The sequence below is a fragment of the Haliotis asinina genome, chromosome 15 (assembly GCF_037392515.1).
Source record: "Haliotis asinina isolate JCU_RB_2024 chromosome 15, JCU_Hal_asi_v2, whole genome shotgun sequence".
In the NCBI taxonomy this organism is placed as follows: domain Eukaryota; kingdom Metazoa; phylum Mollusca; class Gastropoda; order Lepetellida; family Haliotidae; genus Haliotis; species Haliotis asinina.
The window spans coordinates 48,643,734-48,668,000 of NC_090294.1; the positions used below are offsets into that span (position 1 = coordinate 48,643,734).

The window sequence follows — 24,267 nt, forward strand, 5'->3', positions numbered from 1 at the left end:
TTAACTCCTTCAACGACAAGAAAACGTGGCCAAGAATCAACATTTTGAACAGATTCTTCATCAGAAGATGTTGCTATATCAGCGTCAATGTGACGTCTTTTCGTTTTAGAACGAGAACCAGTCAAATGTGTGGTGTCCATAATGGAACAGAGGTTATTCAGCATCCCTGCTCCCCACCCGCCATCGAGTGTCAACAAGGACGATGTTGAAGTGGAAGCCGCCTACAAACACCAGGGTTACAGGGATGTTATACTCAAGCAAAAATGACTCAGATAGCTATTTCTGCCAAACAGAATAAAGGTCAGGGTGGTTCAGCCCAAGACAGATACCCGAAGACAGATAGAATCTGGAGGTCAAAAATGCCAGATTGGCCCATGAGCCACCGCCTTCTGGCATATAGTCTCTAGGCAAAGGTGTTTTCTTTTTAAACTGTTGTCTATTATTTCCATAAAAAACAGGAATGGATGGAACAATTAACAAATACAGAAGTCACATGCTCAGGGCATGGCGTGACCAGCCGATTGATAGAATCGGGCCCATTCTACCACCCGTCTAGGTGAAGTCAGGGCCAAAGTGGTGTGTTGAGCAACAGGAACACGGTTGCAGGCTCCCATTGCCCCCAACCACCAGGATCCCGTCCTCCACCGACACAGGGCCGCAACCCACGGCAAACGGGTTGGTGGACCAAATATGCCCCCGGGTCCACAACGGGGGTGTTGTCGAGCACTTAGCGTTATCCAGCACCCACCACGAGGAGGTGGCTCGCCACGGGTGCCTGGCCCTGATTGACTTTTCGACATGCAAGGAAGAAGCTCAACGGTCTGAGTGGAAATAGCGGGTGAAAAAACCTCTGGGGAATCAGTGAGCACCCAAGTCAAGTTTGTTTGAGCAGCTGAAGAAGACTTAGATGCCTTAGAGGATGGTTCAGATGATGGTTTTGTTTTAGAAGCATATGTTTCTTGTGGGTCGCATCTTTGAACAAGTTGTTTCGCTTCGGCAAAGCTTTGAGTAAATTTTAGTTTGTTTATTTCCATCTGGTACTTCCAAATCGGACACTCTTTTGAGAAAGAGGAATGGTCTCTTGCACAGTTGGTGCATTTCTTGTAATTACTGTCACAATCTTCTGCTGTGTGGGTCTTCTCACCGCAGTGAGCACACAGAACAGACAATGTGCAGGAATTTACACCGTGACCATACTTTTGACACTTGAAACATCTGAGTGGATTAGGAATAAAAGTTTACACTTTGATGTGACAGTAGCCAGCCTTTATTGATTTTCGAGCCGTTGGAGTGGAAAATGAAAATAAATAGGTGTTGGTTTGTTGGATCTGGTTGTTTCTTCGGGTTGTGAAACGTTTGACATATAACACACCTTGGTCCTTCATCTCAGCGGCAATGTCAATTTCCAGCATATCAGCAGATAGTCTATCATGGTCTCTCACAATACCCTTACTAGTGTTAAGAGTACGGTGAGGAGAATGCCTACAAAAGATTTTGTTGAAAGTAGATTGGTTGCCTGTTGCCTCCTATTGCACTCAACAAGCGAAGAACCTGTTCGTAAACGTCTAACGTTTCTAACATCACCTGCAATGCCCTGTATGCCTTTTGATACCGCAAAAGGGTTCAGCTTTAGCAGAGTGTTGTCAGTGGTCTCAATTACAATAAACCGTGGCCTGTAGTCAATGGATGTGGACAGTCCTTGGTCTTCAACATCAGGATCAGTAGTATCAAGAGGACGTTTTGGTTTTTTTGAGGGGAGTTTCGTAAGCCTTGGTAAGTTTATATTGTTTCATCATCCGAGCTCCCCACCCGCCACGGAGTATCACAAGGACAATGCTAAAAGCAGGCGGGTTTCCTGCCTGCAGCACTAGGATACCCAGATGATATACTCAAGCAGAGTAATACAAAAGTAATTATTCCACTTCATTGGCCCATGAGCCACTGCCTTCTGGGTGTAGGACTCTAGGCAAGTTACGAAATTGGAATTGTACAATCGAAATGCAAATGAATCATCATGAAGCCAAGACAAAAAATTACATATTTTCTCAAATTTGTGAAACAACATTTACATGTACAGGGCTTAGCATGACCAGCCGGTTGGTTGAACCGGGCCCATTCAACCACCCGTCTAGGTGAAGTCAGGGCCAAAGTGGTGTGTTGAGCAATAGGAGCAATGGTCCTGCTCCAATGCTCTCAACCACCAGGATCCCTTCCTCCACAGACACAGGGCCGCAACCCACGGCAAACAGGTTGGTGGACCAAATATCCCCCCGGGTCCACTACGGGGGTGTTGTCGAGCTCTTGGCGCTACCCAGCACCCACCACGAGGAGATGGCTCGCCACGGGTGCCCAAAAGCATAAGCCGCACAGACATTTAAAGATGGGAACAGTGAAGGGGTCTTGCTTCTTTTTCATTTTGCATTTACGAGATACTTTTCTAAACAGAAAACTGTTATTATTTTACAATATAATATAATTGTGAATATTCTTTAGTATTAGCCATTATTGATTGAATTCCTCATCCTTGTTTCAAAACTGAATAGAAACATCTCTTGGAATCCAACACATTAGCACCCCCTAACAAAACCGAAGCCATAAGTAAATAAAATAGGTCTAAGAAGATACACCCACGTTCTTCGCTCTACTTTGTCTCAATCATAAAAACATAAGGTAGCTCTATTTTTGGTGCATATCTTTACTTTTCTGACGCATTGTAAAAAGTTCGCAACGGTGATAAGATACTTGTCATAAACTGACGCACTGTGAAATTTTGTAAAGTTGAAAAGATTATTGTCGTGAGTTCAGTATGTTACAGTTAAATATTTGCCATGACAAAAGGTGTAAGAAATCCAGCAAAACAGAGCAAAGACAAGTCTAAAACATACAAATATTCTATTATTAAACAAAGAGAGCTAGTTATACAATGTCACAAGTCAACTTGACAATACCGATTTCAAATATGATACAAATGAGACAAAATCTAATGCAATGTGTCACAGAAGATATTGGAAACTCACCAAAGTCTTAGTGCGAGACTGATAAACGGCATCACCGTCCATTGATACGGTCCATCTGGCATAGCGAATACTGATATAATAATAATAATAATAATGAAGTGAGAATCTGCCAGAAGCCCTTCAGTAAGTCAAACTTATTTATATACTTAGCTTGATCAATGCGGTCAATGCAATCGTCCACTTTCGGAATAGGATACTAATCAGAGTGCATTGATAAATTTCATGTCAGCACAGCAGTGCCCACCACCTCCACTCTTCGGCACAAGAACACACGGTGAACTCCACGGACTGTTGCTGGGTTCAATAATGTCATTGTCCAGCATGTATGTCACTTCCTTCCTTAGGATTTCACATTTCACTGGATTCATCCGATTATGGTGTTGTTCCACAGGTGCAGCATCACCTACATCTATATGATGTGATAAATTCTCATCAAGGTGAGCTAAGACATGAAACATTATCACTATGATCATCACACTTCACATTGCTCAAACAATGTTGTGAACATTTTCACAATTGTCTTTAGTACAATCAGTAACTGGGGAGAGTGTAGCCATGCAATTGGCATGTTTGGTTTCTAACCTGTCATGATATTTCTTAATCATGTTTACATGGCACAATCTCTTTTCTTTATGACGTCTAGGCGTCAGGACATAGTCTCTATCGCTAACCTTTTTGACAACAACATATGGACCTTAATATCTTGCTCTCAGTGGCTAACCAGTAATGGGAAGCAAAACTATCACTTTCTTACCACAATTAAAACTTCGAATGTGGTGACGACGAATGGACATCGTTGAGGTGGACTTCTTATGACAGATTACCTTTGTAACTGCTTGTTCCCTATCAATCCTGAAATATGTTAAAATCATCATTGTTTTACTGTCACAACAAGGAACTAAGAAACGTAGCCATTTGCATTTTCACGAAGGAAAACATATGTCATGTCAAAAGGAGACACACCATGCACGGTTAGAACATTTCCCTCATTCCCCAATCCAATCCAAGACCATATGTCTCTTTGCTGTTTTTTCAGGTGAACCTTTCAAGTAATCTTTTAATGCATTTGTGTGGGGCAGGATACACCCATTTCCTCCTGAAATCTGGTATCATCAATTACCTGAGAGTGAATAATCACATTTTCACATAGGCTTTATTCAGTAACGAAATACAACACAATACATGTTTTCGATACTAAAACCAGCAAATACGAAAGTACTATTCAAATATTGTTGATCACTTAAACGTTTAACTGTACAACTGAAACACAACAAATATTGTGTCAGAATATTTCCCAATTGAGCCTTAACTGTCTATCTATGCCACACGTCACAAGCGAAAAGGTAACATCTGAATAACTGCCAGTTAGGCATAAAACCGCCAACCTATCTATTGAAAATAGATGTACACATCGCTTTCAGACGTTTCCGAGAAGCAGGGAAATGTTAGGCCTAGATTTTGTTGTCCATCTAATAAAGAGTGTGTTTCCATTTTGTGAATGTATCTACGTGCACGTAGTTTTGATGTCATTCAGAAGTTTAGAATTCCATATTTGTCACTCAACAGGTACATATATCAACGTAGATTGATAGAATCATACTTACAAAAACGCGGTCTCTATCACTGCAGCCAACCTAATTCGCCGTCACAACTGCACTGCACATGCACAATGTACAGCAAGCGAGGTTATCACATTTCCTGCGGTTAACCCCCTGGATGCCAGAGAGACTTGAGAATTCATAACATATTACGTACACATAGACATTTGCCTTCAAAATAAGTTACCTCACATATCTTGTCATTCTTTACACATTACGAATTCTCCATTCACGATATTATTTGGTACATATTTTGAAATGCAAATATGTTTTTGAAACGCGCAACGCCATACGCCAAAGTAAAAGAGTGGTCAAATGATCATTTTCAAGACAGCTTCATATCATACAACCTAATCATTTCACATTTAGATGAGCTGCCAAAGCCAACACCGCACTGGGCTTGTTTTCATTATAAAGACGGGTTCAGATATCACTCTCTTACGAATTTTCTCAAATTTTGACGCCATATGGTTAAATCAATGTCCGTCATTTACGTGTACCACTACGTACACTGGAGGCATATCTTTACACGAGACATTCACCTCCATTTGATGCATAATCATGTCGTGCAGTAGTCCGGATTTTGTTCGAACATGTCAAATGTTGAGAGGTCGCCTCACTATAATTCTGTCGGTGTACAGTGAAGGGAAATATTTACTGTTACACACACCACACGTTTGGACAATACCTCTCACAGTCTTGTTTCATATGGATTATGTTTTTGCACGAACAAGAAGGAAATGTGTTATTATACCCTTCTATGTGATGGTATAGCCGTAGGTAGAGTCAGTACCACGTGAAAGTGTTTGATACACAAAGTTCACTTTTCAGATCTGATCAAAACGAGAGTTACAAAAACACCTTGACATCCGATGGGTTAAAGATATCGTGCCGAGTGCATGATGACACTTGCACTTTGAGGAGAATGACTGTTATTAGATTCGCCAATTAAATCATGTTCCATACAACCTTCCATTTCAATATTATAAAATCATAACATCCGCCTCCTCTGAAATTTAAGTCCATACATAAAATGTTTTATGTTCTTTACGTCAAAACTCGAATTCTGACAATGTCACAATGTCTTTCACCTACACTACGTCACACTGACAAAAATGTTATCTTGACACAAAGTCTCCAAAATATGTAGGTGTTGTCTCACTCTGGATGAACGTCACAGCACCGGCGTGAGAGGCGATGACACGTCGACCCCTACCTCAGGTAGCACAGATACGGCACCCGTGGTGAGCCATCTCCTCGTGGTGGGTGCTGGGTAGCGCCAAGAGCTCGACAACACCCCCGTTGTGGACCCGGGGGGACATTTGGTCCACCAACCTGTTTGCCGTGGGTTGCGGTCCTGTGTCGGTGGAGGAAGGGATCATGGTGGTTGAGGGCATTGGAGCAGGACCATTGTTCCTATTGCTCAATACACCACTTTGGCCCTGACTTCACCTAGACGGGTGCTTGAATGGGCCCGGTTCAACCTTACACCACCATTTTGCATACTCTTTTCAAAATGTTCTTTTTTGATTTTATCAGGTTTCTCATTCCATTTGAATTTGGAAAAGATTTATTCCAAAACAGTAATGAAATGTTTGGAAGGATTAAGGAAAGCATTGAATATATAAACAATAAAGTTTTTATGACAGTTATTTTACCAATCAGTGTCAAGTGTCGTTTTATCCATTGTGAAAGAAGTATATTTATCTCATCTAGTCTTTTTCCTATATTGATTACATGCAGACTGTTAAGATCTGTGTGGAATTTAATTCCCAAAACTTCAAACACACCATTTTGCTTTTCTGTCTTAATGTCATCACATAGTATGTCAATACTATTTCTCTTTGAGCCAACCCATATTTGCTACAACTGAAATGCATTAACTATACATTACTAGGAGTTCGTCTCACAGTGGGCAGCGTGTATTGACGTTAGATCATGTTGACATAAAGCGCATCACTTCACATACAGTCATTTACTGGATTCTTAACATGTAGACGCAACTCTTATAAATTATTCTATATCATATTGCAGATGTGCCAAGAGCAGGTAAGAACAGAACTGCAAAATTGTTCACGTTTATTTACTGGCAGTCCTCTGGTTGACATCTTCGTCTGTGTTGTCCGTGTCGGTGTGCTCCAGAGGTCCTGGTCTTCAATGGGGTAGGTGCAATGCTTGGCTTCGGATATTGGACGAAGGTAACGACAGAAGCACAGATCCTTTGCAAGAGCGTATCTGTATGTTATCAGACTTTATGTGTATAAAGATATGAAATAACTATTTGTTTGTGATCACGAGAATGGCGCGAATCCTCTGGAGCATCGTACAGGTGCAAATACAGATATTTTGTGTAACCTTAGGTGTGTTCGTATCGCTGAAGAGAATAGACGAATGGCCATCGTTGAGGTGGACTTCTTATGACAGATTACCTTTGTAACTGCTTGTTCTCTGTTAGTCCTGAAATATGTTAAAATCATCATTGTTTTGCTGTCAAAACAAGGAACTAAGAAACGTAGCCATGTGCATTTTCACGAAGGAAAACATATGTCATGTCAAAAGGCGACACATCCCGCACGATTAGAATATTTCCCTCATTCCCGAACCCAATCCAAGACCATATGTCTCTATGCTGTTTTCTCAGGTGAACCTGTCAAGTGATCTTTTAAAGCATTTGTGTGGGGCAGGATACACCTTTCCTCCTGAAATCTGGTATCATCAATTACCTGAGAGTGAATAAACAGATTTTCACATAGCCCTTATTCAGTAACGTTTTATCTCGAAATACAACACAATACACGTGTTTTCGATACTAAAACCAGCAAATAGGAAAGTATTATTCAAATATTGTCGACCACTTAAACGTTTAACTGTACAACTGAAACACAACAAATATTGTGTCAGAATGTTTCCCAGTTGAGAATTAACGGTCTATCCATGCCACACGTCACAAGCGAAAAGGTAACATCCGAATAACTGCCAGTTAGGCATAAAACTGCCAACCTATCTATTAAAAATAGTGAGTGAGTGAGTTAATATTTAACGTCACATCGGCAATATCTCAGCCATATCGTGACGAGAACATTCAACAATGAAAAAGAGCATATATACATTATAAAAATATGTCAACGAAGGACAGTAAAACAACTAGAATATCACAATTTCAATTAACTCATTAAGCCCTGGAGCCGCTCCACTGCCCAACACCTGGCACCCCTCGCTGACTGCCTGATTGCTGCGACGAGGCTAATTAGTGCTAATATGGCTGATTTCCCTGGCAGGTCTCGGATATGACAGGAAACTGTCTAGTCTCACAAACAAGTACTGATTATTTAATTGTGTCGTAAAGATGTAAATGGGAAAGAGGCCGATGTGAATACATATATTACAGCATTTCATGTAATTTATTACCTGTGTCTCTCATACCCCTTTGCCAGTGTGTGCTGTATTTTTATCAACACCTACGCGTACGAGATGAGCAAATATACAATTTCCTCCTGTCTCTCTCATTGTAAGGACTGAATTATAATATATTATTTATAATAGAGTTTTAAAAGTGTGTGTGTGTGGGGGGGGGGGGGGGGGGGAGCTTGCATTTTAATCGTCTAGATTTTTTGCCAATACATTGCTCGAGCTTACTGACTATTTCAAGGAAAGTATCAATAGGTGTGTAAGTAACATGGAACATATAGAGATTTATAGTTTGTCACTTTTCATCTTAACTTAACGCTGCAAACATACATCATCACCATTCATACACATACATACTGCATGATACATTTATCATTACTCGACAATAACATCAGTTACTGTAATGATGTATGAAAGAAACACATAAGACATATGGGAGTAGACTGACACTATGATGAGTGTATTCGTTCTCAGATGGTGAACACACATGTCTTAGTGTTTTGGACATGTAAAAAAATAACCACTGAAATGCAACAATTGAAGAGAATGAGTGAATTTAGTTTTACAGCGATTTTAGCTATATTCCAGCAGTATCGCGCGGGCTTCACACATTGTGCCCAAAAACTGACAAGAATGGTATACCGTACCATTTGTACAACACAACTAGTGCATAAAGCGTTATTGTCCTTGGAACAAGTCTTTATGGTAGGCCTCAAAACAGTCAACGCACAAAAACACATCACAGCTTGAACATCTGCATTTGATGTCTCGACGTTTGCCAGTCCGTTTCATTGTATGTAAGACATACTTAAACCAAATGATGTCCCTCTCATATCATTGTGAGAGATTAAATTGTTCAAAACATCTATGTCAATGGCAGTAAAAACGAATTTACGCACATGCATAATAATCTATGAAAGTAGCGTTTTTGCTGATACATTGCTAGTGTATACTGAATATTTTAAGGTAAGTACTAATAAGCTAGTCGGTGACTTATATAACATATAACAGATTCAGTTTGTCGCTTTGGTTCATCTAGATTTAACGCAGAAAATATACGAACATACATGCATACATATTGTATAATGCTATCCTTTGCACATACATAAGACAAAGGGTCATGGGATGGGCGTCATCAAAGTTCCCGAATAGGACGTTTTGTATCTTAACTGTTCAATATAGTCCCTGATTTATTATCTATGACCAATCGTATCATGAGGTACCTGTCACATTGGAAATGGCAGGTGATGGGGCGTGGGCTAAATTTCTGAAGAGTACGTTCGGTCACTAGACAGCTTGGATACAGACTGACTATTGGTTAGATCGTTGACCAGTCTATATGATAGATTTTGGCTTTATCAACTCTAGCTATCATGAAAAACTTTGTGTATCGTGAACATACATAATCGTAAGGATGCCTGAAATGTACACGTAGGACTAACAAGCACTTTGACAAGTTTATTTTTTTTCTAAGCGCTCACAGCGCTACACACCGATTATTTTTACTCCGGATAACCCAATCCAATCATTGAGTAGAGATAGTATTAAATTTATTTGCGTATACTTTTTGCGCACACTACTTGTACATCAAACATAATGGCTAGCTGAACATTTCAATATAATCTGTACATTGTTATGAATAAATATCATAATTCAAGTACATGTATTATAGAATTCAAAAAAGTAACACGATACTGATTTATTGTGATGTATACACTTGTAGTTGAATCTCCCCAAATATTTATGAAGATGGGCATACCTATATTTGTTTTGAAAGCAAACGAGGTTCAGAAGATTGGCAATGGGAGTGACTCCACAAAACAGGTTGTCCAATGATGTAACAGCGCATAAGTTTGTTTTACACTTGTCACGGGACAAAAGTTTACCTGGACATGCATTCGACCAGAGGCTGTTATTTTGAGGTTGAAAGAGGTGTTCATATATTTAGTGTTGTCTGATTGAATGATTATACGCATCAATTCCGTAACTGATATATTCTCCTCCTTTTATTGACGATGGATCTGATACACGTGATCATTACACAGGATAAGATAATTACAGAGATCAAGTACAAACGTTTCTTACACAATGCTTATGTAAAATGCATTGAAATAAGCATGATACAGCTTGAACAAAATACCCCAGTTACCTTTGTAGGGTTTATGTGTACTATATATGTATATTATGAGTAGATGCAAGAGTTATCACTTCATATTCGATTATGTATTATTGTCAACTTTAAAAATTAATAGTCGCAAATGAATTAGGTCTAAATTAGTAACTTGGTTTATTTCAAATCTACACGAACATGAGTGTAATGCAGTAGTGCTATTTATGTCTACGATTCATTATATGAACTATTACAATGAATGAATGAATGATTTAATTTAGAAGAAGGTTTCGTAACCATGTCACCGTTAATTCGATCAATGTGCAAACATGGTATCTTAGTATTCACTCCCAATGACGAGTAACAAACACGCACCTCCTGTAACAACATCTCATAATCCCTTTTCTCGCAGACATGTGTTCATTTGCCTGTATAAGCCCCCGACATTGCAAGCAATTGTTATCAAAACACATTAATAGTTCTTCTGATTAACACAGAAAGTAATCTCTCTCGTAAGAAAGGCTAATCTTTGATCATTACTGCTAAATTGGTTGAAATTATAGGTAATGTACGAATTTAAAATGTAAAACCCCCAATACGCGGCTCTCGCTGAATGAGAGGTGCTTTTCATAACCCCCAATATGCGGCTCTCGCTGAATAAGAGGTGCTTTTTATTACCCCCAATATGCGGCTCTCGCTATGAGAAGCTTATTAATTTGCCGCATATATGCGGCTCTCGGCCTTAATGAGTTAAAACTAGTATGGAAAGTTAAAACTAATAGCACTATTTAGACAATACAATATAAAAACAGACTATAGATCGCCAACAACAGAAGGTAGATCACCACACTAGGGACCATGGAGACTTACAGTACCTTTGCTACCTACATGGAGCCTAGTTGGATTTACACCATCCCTTCAGCTGTTGCCGATTGTACGAAAAGTTAGCCAAAATTAAAAGAACATGAATACTACGATTAAAAAACCTTGTAGACTTAAATTTACTGTGAATGTTTGTGGACTTACGCACCCTCTCAGGAGGACAAAAATTTTACAATACTTCAGCCCCCTTTGAGGGTACAGCCACCAACAATACAAGTTACTAATTCAAACTACCAATCATTAAGATACATCTATTTACAGAACATACTATTCACAATTCAACCAAAAAATCAATTTCCTTTAAAAAACCTATAATTAAATGAGAATTAACACTGGCAAAACGTTCCTTCATTGTTTTAGCTAAACAATACTTATCCTTTGTGATGGAGAATTCAACACAGTCAAACAGATTATATAAGGAATACAAAATGGAGAATCCTCACCTTTTAACAGGTACGCATGAGTATATCTAGTGTGGCCAATACGACATCGTTGTAAAAGAACCTCTTCAAATCTGGACTGACAACCCACGTGGGTGTAACCAATGTAAGGTTTTATCTCATGTAATTTATTTATATCCACTTGGGGATCCCACGTCCTCTGCATCAGATCACGGATATAAGATCTAATGCAAGCTTTGTAATCACTATAAGGAATAAGAAGTGGTATCACAGATTTGTTGAGTGCTGCTTTAGCAGCAAGGTCAGCCAATGTGTTACCAGAGATTCCTACATGGCTTGGTAACCAACAGGAGACGTTGTCATATTGGCCAGTGGCAAAATCATTATACAATTCAACAATTTCTATTAAAAGTGGATGTTTGCAAGAAATATTTTTAATAGCCTGAAGGCAAGAAAGAGAATCGGAATAGATTATATACTGTTTACGTTTAGGGTATCTTTGAATATATTTAAGAGCTGTTAATATGGCGTTAGCTTCTGCTGTAAAAATAGAACTATTATCTGGTAATCTAGAAGATATTGTTCTGAATCCAATGACAGTGGCACAAGCCACTGCACCACCGTCCATGGACCCATCTGTAAATAAGGATTTGTAATTGTATTATGTATGTTTCAATTGATTATATTCCTGTTTATAGTGTAATTCATTCGTTTCAGATTTTTTAAATGTAGTTAATGTTAGGTCAACATGTGGTCGAACCAACTGCCAACGGGGAGAGGAAAGAAGACGGAAAGGAACTATATTGTCCAGCTCAATATGAGCAGCAGCAATACACGGCTTTATTCTTTATTTATTTGCAGGGTTGGATTCGTTAGAGTATAGTTTTGTGATATATTGTAAAGATAATTTGAAACGGCGTTTGATGGTGCAACGTAAAGACTGTCAATAGGTGAAGTTCTGAAGGACCCAAGACAAAGTCTTAGACCTTGGTGATGGACAGGATCATGAAGTTTAAGGTTGCTTTTGCAAGCTCCACCATAGACGATGGAGCCATAATCAAGTTAAGAACGTACGAGTGATCGATATAGATGGAAAAGGGTAGCTTGATCCCCTCCCCATTTTGAATTTGAAACTACTTTCAACAAGTCAAGTGCTTTCAGACATTTAGTTGTAAGTGATTTAATAAGTGGTAAAAACGTTAAATGTGAATCAAAGATTAGACCCAAGAACTTGGCTTCCTTCACAACTTTAATGGGCGTGCCATCTAGAGACAGTTCAGGGTCTTTTTGTGGTTTGTATTTACGACAAAAATGTATGCAGTTAGTTTTCGATTTGGAGAATTTAAAGCCGTTTTCAAGACACCATTTATTAATCTTGTTTAAACACAGCTGCAATTGCCGTTCAATGGTATGCATATTTTTACCTCGACAAGAAATATTAAAATCATCCACAAATAACCATCCATCAAATGAATCGTTTAAAACTTTAGATAAACTATTCATCTTTATGCTAAAAAGAGTGACAGACAAAATACTGCCTTGTGGAACACCCTGATCTTGATTGTAATGATCAGACAGGGTAGAACCCACACGGACCTGGAATTGTCTGTTATTTAAAAGGTTGGCAATACCTTCATTTAAACGACCTCGCAAGTCAAAGTCATGTCAATCCCTCAAAATACCATGTTTCCAGGTTGTGTCATATGCTTTTTCAAGATAAAAAAAAGTTAGACACAGCGTGTTGTTTATTAATAAATGCGTTTTTAACAAACGATTCCAGTCCAGACAAGCTATGTGCCCTAGAATGGACCTTTTCAGAAACGTCCATGTCCTCGAGAGACCCATATTTGCTAAACAACTGAATTTTGTTTTGTGACCCTTTCGGGGCTCTGCCACTTAGTTTTTTCATAGGATTTGGCCTTTTAGGTTTAGTATTAACAGTTTCTGAAGATTCTGGAGATGATTGAGAAGACTCATGATCAGAGGATGCTACTGATTGGATTTGAGACGCAAGTGACTCTGGCGTTTGAGTAGATGTTGTAGGTGAAAAATCAGAGGAGATTCGGATGTAATCTAAGTCAAGTCAGTTTGACAGCTTGCGGTTGTTTTTGTTATACTTGTGTTATAAGGTGAAAATTGCAATCGTATACAAGAAACGATTTATACATCTATCACTGAGATTTGCGGTTAGTTCGGCATAGCACCAATGCTATTACTATTGGGTAATATATTAAGGGATGGAAAAAGGAAATAAATGTCGAACAACTGAACAGAACAGATTCGTCAAGTAGCAATTAAATCTGAGTCACTGATTAGAATTAAGGGAGATTTCCAATCACGAGGTACGACATGAGACCAGGGAATGATGTAACTTCTAACGAATCAGAGAGATGGTAGATGGGCATGTGACAAGGGTGGAGCAGGCTCGAACACCTTAAAAAGATACCGTCAGCACAAAAATGTGCGAGGTGCGGTGCGGGTTGAAGAGACAGTAGAACGCTCACATCCCGAGAGCTTGCCCTACCCTGTCCAGGCCAAGACCAATTGTTATGAAGAGAGGGATCGAGTAAACCGATGTGAGTATAGAAACTTGTGTTGAGTTATTCACTTCAAGGAATAGGTTCTACTATAGTCCCGGTCATAGGACAAGTTCTACTTCCCATCACAATTGGTAGTTTTCAAACAGAAGACTGTTTTCAGGTTGTTACAACGTTAGCGTCGCCTATGTTCTTAGGTTTAGACTTTTTGACCCAACAAGCTGCAATTCTGAATTATCAATCTTTCACATTGACACTTCAAAATGGGTTAACAGTAGTTCCGGTTTGGTCACATAATAGAGAGCCCCTTCCTGTTTTGGACCATCCCAAGGAATCCGAACAGATACCGGTTCGTTCATTGACGGCTGTCACCATTCCCCCTCAATCTGAAATTATTTTTCCAGTTTATGTGAGTGGATTCCCGTCTGATCATGTAGGCATATGTGAACCTAACCCTCTCTTAGCAGAAACACATCAGGTCTTAGGAGCTCGTTGCGTTGTTTCCGCAACTCCAGGAAAATCTGTGTACCAAATAATCAATACTAATGCTTATGCTGTAGAGATCCCCAAAGGCCATGAAGTAGCTCATTTTACCATTGTCCCGTCAGAGGAAATTGCGCCTATGCAGTCCTCTGCCTCACACAAGGAGGAACCGCCCCTTTCGCAATCTGAAATTGATGCAAGGTTACGTGATTTGAATATTGATTTTTCGGCATCCCCTCTGTCCCAGGAACAACAGGTTAGGCTTGGTCAACTGTTAGCCAAGTATCGGGATTGCTTTGCTATTAATCTCTCGGAGTTAGGTTTGAATGATTCTGTACAACATGACATTGACACAGCAAATGCCCCACCGGTGAGACAACGGTTTTACCGTACTAATCCTGCAATGCGTGCAGAGATAGATCGTCAGGTTCAGGAATTAGTAGACTTAGGCATTTGTGAACCAGACCATACTAGCCCCTGGGCCTCTCCTGTTGTTATGGTACCTAAAAACAGCCCAAAGGTTCCCCTCCATCTTGGCGACTAGCGGTAGACTACAGAGTTGTAAATTCACTCTGTCGGCCAGTAGCGTTTCCAATGCCCAGACTAGAAAATGTTCTTGATGTCCTAGGTACATCCCATGCCCAGTTTTACACAACTACTGATTTGGCATCAGAGTATTGGCAGATAGCTTTAAATGAGGACAGTAAGCCTAAAAGTGCTTTTGTGACAGCTAGTGGCACCTACCATTTCAATCGTATGGCCTTTGGTCTGGCCTCTGCACCAGCCACTTTTCAAAGATTGATTAATGACGTTTTCCGCAATCTAAATTGGCGTAAAACAATATGTTATTTGGATGATGTATTGTGCTTTTCCCGAGATTTTGACACCCATCTGAAAGATCTAGAAGAGGTTTTCTTGTGCTTGCGCAAAGCAAATTTAAAAGCGAAGCCATCCAAGTGCCAGTTTGCGAAATCATCTGTTGCATATTTAGGCCATATTTTTTCACAAAATGGTGTACAAGTTGATCCAGAGAAAACTAGCGTGATAGCAAATTTCAAGACCCCCAAAACACCCAAGGAAGTCAAAAGTTTCCTCGGTATAGTAGGATTTTATCGCCGTTTTATTCAGGGCTTTTCAAAAATAGCTGCTCCTCTGCACATCCTGATACAAAAGGACAAACCATTTGTATGGACCGACGCCCAGGAAAACGCATTTCAAACCCTTAAGTCGGCTTTACTCAAATCGCCAATCCTAGCGTTTCCGGATTTTGACAAACCATTCATTCTGTACACTGATGCGAGTGATGAGGCTTTAGGCTGCTTATTAGGTCAGAGAGATGGAAATGGCAAGGATGTAGTCATTACTTACAGTGGTCGTGCTTTATCTAAAGCGGAGAAAAACTATGGAATAACAGAAAAAGAATGTTTGGCAGTCGTGTCGGGAATTAAACATTTCCAGGTATATCTGACACACGCTCCATTTACGGTTGTGACAGATCACAGGGCTTTACAATATTTGAACGACAATAAGGACCGCTCAGCTAGGTTGAGCCGCTGGTCACTTTTGTTGAGTGATTTCACTTTCACCGTTCAATATCGACCCGGCAAGAAGTTAGGTAATGCGGATTTTGTATCCCGTTTGCCGCATCCAGAATGCCCACCTGACTCAGATGACCCACTTTCTGATATTCCCTATCTATTTGCCACCGACGTGCATCGTGTATGCAACGCTGCCTCTCCCTCGCCGGACAGCGATAGCGATCATTCAGTTATCACTGATTGACTGCATTAAGTCTTATGCATTTACCAAGGATGACAAGACTACTCGTGCACTGTTGTTACAAAGTCAGGATTATGTCATTGATGATAATATACTATATCATTTGTATGCGCCGCCTGGACCCGGCCATAGAAAAGACAGAATTATTCGTCAGCTAGTGATTCCTAAATCTTTGATAAACAGTGTTCTTCAATCATATCATGATAGTTTGTTAGCAGGACATGTTGGTATTGATAGGACATTCAATGCTATTAGACAGAAATACTACTGGTCCCACATGTTGGATGACATAAAGCAATACATTATATTGCTCAAGTCAAGTTCAATAAACGTCAAGTCAATAAACGTGATTTTCACAAGAAACCTGCTCCATTACAACCCCTACCTGTCCCAGGTAAATTATTTGATCGGGTACAAGCTGATTTCTTGGGACCATTATCGACTACGAAAGCAGGACACCGGTACATCTTTTTATTGACTTGTGCATTTTCGCGATGGAGTGTAGCCATCACTCTTTCAACACTGGAAGCGGCAGGGGTGGCTCAGACATTCTACTCCAAGTATATTTGTGTTTATGGAATCCCAAGACTGCTATAAACTGATAATGGTACTTCATTCACCAGTAAGCTGTTTACTGCAGTGTGTTCAATATTAGGGATCGAAGCTTTGAAAACTAGTAGTTACCATCAGCAGACTAATGGAGCTTGTGAGAGACTGAACTCATTCATTATGCAAACGCTCCGTATGTTTATCAATGATAATCAAGACAATTGGGATGATCTCCTCCCTAGTGTTATGTTTGCGTATAACACTAGCCCAGCAACACAGAGTACGGGATTTTCCCCATATTTCCTCCTGTTTGGTCAAGAATGTTCAGTGCCCATTGATGTTGAATTACAGTCAAGTGAACCTCTTCCACAAACAATTAAACAAAGACTTGATGCTATTTTACATCATGTGGAGGTTACTAGACAATTGGCACGCACCAATTTACAACAAGCACATGAGAAAGCTAAGTGTTATTATGACAGGAATACCTCAAACCCTATTTTTCAGCTGGGAGACAAAGTGTGGCTCCACGCAACCGCGCGTGTTGTGGGTAAATGTCGAAAGTTAGGACAGATTTTTCATGGACCTTTTTACATTGCTGATGAATTGCCCCACTTTACGTACAAACTGCGTCGTTGTGATGACCATAGATTACTTAAAGTGCCTGTCCACGCGAACCGCTTGAGAAGATTTGTCAATCCTAAGGAGAGATTAACTAACGTCATTCCTCGTACGCAAACTGACATGCCCCTTAATCAGTCTCAGCTTGATGCGTCTGAGTCGGACACAGACGTGACGAACACCGCGTCACAGCAACAGTCAGCAAAACAGACAAAAGATTCTACTTTTGATTTACACGATGATGATGTCTTCATTGTTAAACGAATCTTGGCTCACAAACTGGTTAATGGAGAGAAATACTACAAAATCCACTGGGAAAATTTCTCGGTGCAAGAAGCAACATGGGAACCTGAATCCAATATCCCACAAAGCTTAATTCGCGACTACATGATTCATAAATCATTGCGGAAAAAGAAGAAGCGCAAGCATTAGCGTGTGCAATACAGTTTCGCAGCGCCTACAGTTTGTTTGATTTATTAATATATTTTGTTCCTTTTTCAGTTTGCCACAGCAATATCAAGTTGGAGAGGGCCCCTCTAATATTGATTTTTGCATGTGTTTTATTGCAGGAAAATACCTAGTTGATGCTATATGCATGGAGCACAGCTCATATCGATACATGCTATAGATCATTCATTCATTATAATGTTACATATGTCATTGTCCCAAGGTAACAAGACAACAGAAATGTTTCCATATATTGATGTATGTATTGTCTTGTCAAATGTCTTGTTGTGCACATTCAGAGTACTTGGACTACATACAGTCACATGTTGGTTGATGATGAAAAATATATTCCTGTACACGGATTATGATTAATGACCAAACGTTGTTAAGGTTTGGGTCACGTCGCATACTACTACTTGATGAATACATTCCCGAGTTACTGACCACAAACGTGTAGGTCAAGTTACATATAGTCCTACTATTTGTCCGCGAACGATTATAAATCGTGTTGTCCAGAAGAGACGTTGTACATATTCGCGGACTATTACAAAGCAATTCGCTATGTGCGTATACAGGTGCAAAAAGAAATGAACTACGCTATACAGAGCTCTGACGATAGTGCGTTGCGCGACGATTCAGTATACTGACAAATCCGATGATATTCCGTGCGAACTACAGTGAAATCGATGTTTTCAATGAAAAACGGTGCAGTACGTTGATGTGCAGTGAAATACAGTGGAATGCGTTGATATTCAATGAAATACGATGAAATACTATGTCGCTCAATGAAAGACGGTGATGAACACAGAATTACAGTTACACGACTCGAGAGAAGTCAAGAAAAGTCTGTGTTCAATGATTCTATTATGCTTACATACATATATTCTGTGATGAAGAAATCTTTGCATGAAACAAAATGTTGTTGAATGTTGTTTGTTCGCATGCATCTTGGTGGGACACTACTGTTACTTCTGTGTGACGATTATTAACATTTTAAATACTGTAACATTAGATTTACTATTCCTGGTAGCAGATATAAGGTGAACGTACTTTCACTGTGACTATTTTTCCAATCCATGGAATTTCCTAATAATACTATTAATAACATATATCATTTTCTTTTACATTTCTGTTTATGATTCATGGTTGACTTTCTTTGATTTTTTAGCAACAAGAACTCTTCGACGACCAGTTTGGGTCTTGTTTACTCTCATGGCGCTTGTCAGCATCCAACACCAAGTTGCTTCTGTTCATACAGAACTTCGACTGCCATGGGGAGTCGTATTCGTTCATACGTCGCGTATTGACATTGCCCAAAATAAATGGGTTCATGTATGTAAATACCAAATACCAGATTTGGTGGGTATGGGCAATAGACCCAACTACCAAAATCTATGTGGTGAATATTCATTACTGGCTCTTTTGGATTTTCTAGAACGGGAATTTGCTTTCCCTACCTGCCATTTTATTCGTCATATCGATACCACATTCCCGCTAAACCACACTTTTATCGGCCATCTGGTTGACAACACTCGCCGTGGGTACCAAAGATGGTCGCATCAATCCTCTTGCGTTTTCTGCAGAAAGTCTATTCCTTTCGTAGCAGGCCCAACTTTTAACATTTTACCGCTCCCCTGTTGCTATGCAACCATTCATAGGGGCTGCGCTGACCGTTTTCGGGCCTTATCGTCGGTGCCGGGAGATATCCCATACATATATTGTCCTGACTGTGGTACTCCGTACCTTAATGGGCGTGTGGTCCTCACCCACATTGTCAGGTCAATGCCACCTTTGCGTCTTCGTTGTTTAACACAACATCAGTTGGCTCCCCGCCCAGCCAGTGCACCGCCTCTAATTTCTTCTCCTTCAGAGCCCACTATCCCTCCACTTTCTCCTTCCAACCTTTCACTCATACACCCACCGCGGTCCCCACGTCACCACGAGGATTCCTCGGACGGTGGGTGGTTATCGAGCGGGTCCGACGAGCCTACCCGTCGCTCAAATCTACCTGCTCAACCGAATTCACCAGCAGTATCCTCTGAATCAGAATCATATCTAGACTATCCACACGTGTCCAGAGCAGCCTAAAATAATGTCGTACATCATTTCTATATCTATATATGCATATATATATATGTATTGCAAACGTATTCCATTTTAACCCTTAGTATATGTCTGTATTTACAATTACTCGATCATATAACGTCCTATATCTTGTACATTTATATTCTACCTATTTAACCATGTAACAAGTAATCGATATTATCTCATTACTATACTCTCCATATTCTTTCTTAGATTAACCTTGTATACTGACAGATGGTTATAATTTTATTGTTCATACAATATGTTACACGCATAGTCTGGAGAATTGGTAATTCTTTCACTTTCCTGTACCTGTACTTGTCTATATGTAGTGTTGATAATGTTTATCTGTCAATACAGATAACACTCGATTCGCATCTCTCTTTAACGTATTCCTATAATCCCTCACTCGAATTTCTATGTTGTTTGTTAAAGTATGTTGCACCACAAAGTATGTGTCTTAAGTGTTTATAATAATATCTTGTCGATGCTTACAACCACATCAACGTATTCTCTTAACGTGGTGTGGGTCGCTCGTAAGCTTAAGCCCAGTACACACGGGTTAATGCGTCGTTTGTACCTTGTATCGTACTTTGTCTTCACAAGTTTCTTACTTGGCTACATACCTCCATGGAGCATAATATCCAACTCAGGTCGTTGTCATCCATATTACCATGTCTCTAGAACTTCACTACTGTTTACATTCGCTTTATGTCACAGAGGTTGGTTGTGGTTTAACACTTTTTCTCAAGTGTTGCAGCTCCATAACCGATCAACGTTCAGTTGGGACAGAAGTTACACACGTCCCCTACTGTCATCGGACCCCCGCCAACATCGATCATCTGACTCCACACTTCAGTGCGCTCACGTCACAGCCAATGCACACGCCAGACGACTTAACACACTACGTTGTCCATCATCGCCTAGCGTCGCAGATGACATTGTTCTGCCACCCATCCATGGCACGATCGTTCAACTTGATCTGCTGCTCGTCGGGTAAACAACATGTTTGTCCAGGACAATCTACTGATGTGCGGACATTTTTCAACTTCTCACGAGGTTATCTAACAAGATCATCCTGTTGGATCTTACCACGCTGTGTGTTTCATAACTAACTCTTCGCTGTGTGTACAATCTAACATTCGTTGTGGAGTTCGGTAACAGTGCCGGGCAGTTTATGCTGAACTTTTCCTGCCCAAACTAGTGACAGTAAATTCGTTTGGGGACCGATGACCAGTGAACTTTGTGACATTTGAGCTTGATCAGAACATGTCTGCTCATACACAGTGACATTTAATCGTCGTTATTATTTTTTTAACTTTATCGGAATAGGACTTGTGCTGTTGTGTACATGCTTTTGGTGCTCGTTCGAAGTAACACAGGAGCCATTCTCTTTCGCTCGTCAGTTAGGTACCTTTGGCATACTGGTCGCTTTTGCGTTTCATATTAAAATTTCGTCAGAAAGATTCCACATTTAATCTTCGATTTACGTGCTCCTGTATTGCTTCGTCTCTATGTTATGTTATGTCTCCTTACATCCCTTCCATGTTCTCATGTTCACTTATTCCGAGCTGTGGGCAGCTCTTGTCCACAGGCGGAGGATGTTATAAGGTGAAAATTGCAATCGTATACAAGAAACGATTTATACATCTATCACTGAGATTTGCGGTTAGTTCGGCATAGCACCAATGCTATTACTATTGGGTAATATATTAAGTAATGGAAAAAGGAAATAAATGTCGAACAACTGAACAGAACAGATTCGTCAAGTAGCAATTAAATCTGAGTCACTGATTAGAATTAAGGGAGATTTCCAATCACGAGGTACGACATGAGACCAGGGAATGATGTAACTTCTAACGAATCAGAGAGATGGTAGATGGTCATGTGACAAGGGTGGAGCAGGCTCGAACACCTTAAAAAGATACCGTCAGCACAAAAATGTGCGAGGTGCGGTGCGGGTTGAAGAGACAGTAGAACGCTCACATCCCGAGAGCTTGCCCTACCCTGTCCAGGCCAAGACCAATTGTTATGAAGAGAGGGATCGAGTAAACCGATGTGAGTATAGAAACTTGTGTTGAGTTATTCATTGTATGCCTCAGTGCCAGTACACGAATGATGTGCGCTAGTTAGGAATCCCGGTCGTCAGACCAGTTATTCCTAGATGTAGCCCCCGGACAGACCAAGCGAGAATGCCACCAGAGCTGGCAGCACCCCCAATAAGGCAGAACGGTCGTCGTAACAGGTAACTGGTCAGAGGGTTTACTAACACCCAAATCCCAGTTACGACACTTGCTTCCGACGGTGTTTTAGTTATGGAAGCGTAGCTTTCTTTAGGTTCAGAACTCTGGACCAGTTTTTTGGCATCTGCATAACTAATGTTTCGGGTGAATTTTAGTTTGTTGATCTCCATGTGATACTCCCAGACATGACATTCTTTAGAAAACGATGAATGGGCACCAGTGCAGTTTGTACATTTCTTAACGTTACTGTCACAATCTTCTGTTGTATGTGTCTTTTCGCCACAGTGAGCACAAACAACAGGCAATGTGCAGTTATTAACCCCATGACCGAACTTTTGGCATTTGAAGCATCGAAGAGGGTTTGGAATGTACATTTCAACGTTGAAGTTACAGTATCCTGCTTTCAGTGATTTTGGAACATTTGGAGAAGAAAAAGAGAACAAATATGTATTTGTGTTTACAGTCGCACCATTTCTAAGGGTTGTAAAACGTTTGACATAAAGGACACCTTGATCCTTCATCTCTGAGGCGACGTCAAGTTCTGACATGTCCGCAAACAAACGTTCAGGGTCCCTGACAATTCCTTTGCTCGTGTTAAGTGTTGTGTGAGCCGAGATCGTAGCTGGAATGCCGGCAAAAGATTTAGTACTCATAAGATTGGTGGCTTGCTGCCTTTTTGCACACTCAACCAGAAGGGCACCGGAACGTAATCGCCTAATGTTTTAACATCGCCGGCGATGCCTTGTATACCTTTAGCTACGGCAAAAGGATTCAACTTTAAAGGGGTCTTGTCAATATTCTCAACAACAAGAAAACGTGGCCAGTAATCAATCGAGTTGGGCAGTATGCGGTCAGTTTCAACGGGATCAGTATCAAGTTGATGTTTGCTCTTTTTTGAGGGGTTTCGTAAGCCATGTTTAGTTAGTTAGATTTCATCATCTGAGCTCAACCTCCACCATGAAGTATCACAAGGACAATGCTAAACGCAAGTGGGTCTCCGACTGGCAGTACCAAGGATACTCCGATTATATACTCTAGCGGAAGAATTATAAATAACTAATCCACCAGATTGGCTCATGAGCCATCGCCTTCTGGCATAAGACTCTAGGCAAAGTTCATATGATCATAATTAAGAATAAAACATGTTACAAAGCAACAGTAGTGCCAAGACCGAGTTTGAAAACAATTCCAAATCAAAATTGTGCAATGGCACATACTCAGTCCATGCACAAGGCTCGGCATGCCCAGCCGATGGGCTGAACCGGGCCCATTCAACCTCTTGTCTAAGTGAAGTCAGGGCCGAACTGGTGTGTTGAGCAATAGGAACAATGGTCCTGCTCCCATTGCCCTCAACCACCAGGATCCCCTCCTCCACCGACACAGGGCCGCAACCCACGGCAAACGGGTTGGTGGACCAAATATCCCCCCGGGTCCACAACGGGGGTGTCGGCGAGCTCTTGGCGTTACCCAGCACCCACGAGGAGGTGGCTCGCCACGGGTACCCTATTGAAAATAGATGTGTGTTTCCATTTTGTGAATGTATCTACGTGCACATTGTTTTGATGTCATTCAGAAGAGGTTAGAACTCCTTATTTGTCACTCAACAGGTACATATATCAACGTAGATTGATAGAATCATACTTACAAAAACTTGGTCTCTATCACTGCAGCCAACCTAATTCTCCGTCACAATTGCACTGCACATGCACAATGTACTGCAAGCGAGGTTATCACATTTCCTGCGGTTAGCTCGACCTATTCAACGAGACGTGTTAACCCCCTGAATGCCGGAGAGACTTTGAAAATTCATTCTATATTAAGCACACATAGACATTTGCTTTTAAAATAAGTTACCTCACATATCGTGTCATTTTTTACACAATACGAATTCTCCATTCACGATATTATTTGGTACATATTTTGAAATGCAAATATGTTTTGAAACGCTGAACGCCATTCGCCAAAGTAAAAGACTGGTCTTTATTATACCCCTCTGTGTGATGGTATAGCTGTAGGTAGAGTCAGTACCACGTGAAAGTGTTTGATACACAAAGTTCACTTTTCATATCTGATCAAAACGAGAGTCACAAAAACACCTTGACATCCG

General features: G+C 40.4%; 1 long non-coding RNA gene across 1 annotated transcript; it reads right to left on the reverse strand.

The window, feature by feature from the left end:
* Window positions 1–4,153: 4,153 nt before the first annotated feature.
* Window positions 4,154–23,874, reverse strand: LOC137265852 (uncharacterized). The gene is made up of 2 exons (XR_010954945.1): window positions 23,806–23,874; window positions 4,154–7,072 (listed from the first exon to the last, which is right to left on the reverse strand). It is a non-coding gene; the product is annotated as an uncharacterized lncRNA (long non-coding RNA).
* Window positions 23,875–24,267: the final 393 nt, after the last annotated feature.